Consider the following 831-nt stretch of genomic DNA (forward strand, 5'->3'; position numbering starts at 1 on the left):
GGTACTGGTTAGTTCATAATAATGTTCCACCTATGGGGTTGCAGTTCCCTTTAGCTCCTTGGGTACTTTCTCTAGCTCCTCCATTGGGGGCCCTGTGATACATCCAATAGCTGACTGTGAGCATCCACTTCTGTGTTTGCTAGGCCCCGGCATTGTCTCATAAGAGACAGCTATATCTGGGTCCTTTCAGCAAAATCTTGCTAGTGTATGCTATGGTGTCAGCGTTTGGAAGCTGATTATGGGATGGATCCCTGGATATGGCAGTCTCTAGATAGTCCATCCTTTCTTCACAGCTCCAAACTTTATCTCTGTAACTCTTTCCATGGGTGTTTTGTTCCAAAAATATGGAACGCTTCACAAATTTGCGTGTCATCCTTGCGCAGGGGCCATGCTAATCTTCTCTGTATCGTTCCAATTTTAGTATATGTGCTGCCGAAGCGAGCACGGGCACCTGTTCTTATGACATGACACAACACCCACAGACACTCACACACATGACTTAAAATAATAAAACAAACCTCCTTTCAAAAGCAAGCTTAGGACCATGAAGTGGTGGTGCATGGTGTTGATTCCAGGACTCTGGAGACAGAGGCAGGTGGATCTCTGTGAGTTCAAGGCCAGCCTGGTCTAGAAACCCTGCCTTAAAAAAAAAAAAAAAAAAAAAAAAAGCAAGCTTAGGGACTCTGAAAATTACTCAAATACTAATTTACTGTTCACAAGTCTTAGGATGGGACCTGAGGACCCCTCTTTAAAGAAAGGGGGTATAAAAGTGGGGTTTAGGAGTGAATGCTTGTAGTCCCAGTACTGGGAGGCAGAGTCAGGGGGATCCCC

General features: G+C 45.0%; 1 non-coding gene across 1 annotated transcript; it reads right to left on the reverse strand.

Moving 5' to 3' along the window:
* Positions 1 to 338: 338 nt before the first annotated feature.
* On the reverse strand, positions 339 to 445 carry LOC115031261 (U6 spliceosomal RNA). Its single transcript, XR_003836860.1, has one exon. It is a non-coding gene; the product is annotated as a U6 spliceosomal RNA (small nuclear RNA).
* Between the last annotated feature and the right edge of the window lie 386 nt (positions 446 to 831).

Source organism: Mus caroli, unplaced genomic scaffold (genome assembly GCF_978045245.1).
Source record: "Mus caroli unplaced genomic scaffold, Mus_caroli_1 scaffold_4, whole genome shotgun sequence".
In the NCBI taxonomy this organism is placed as follows: Eukaryota; Metazoa; Chordata; class Mammalia; order Rodentia; family Muridae; genus Mus; species Mus caroli.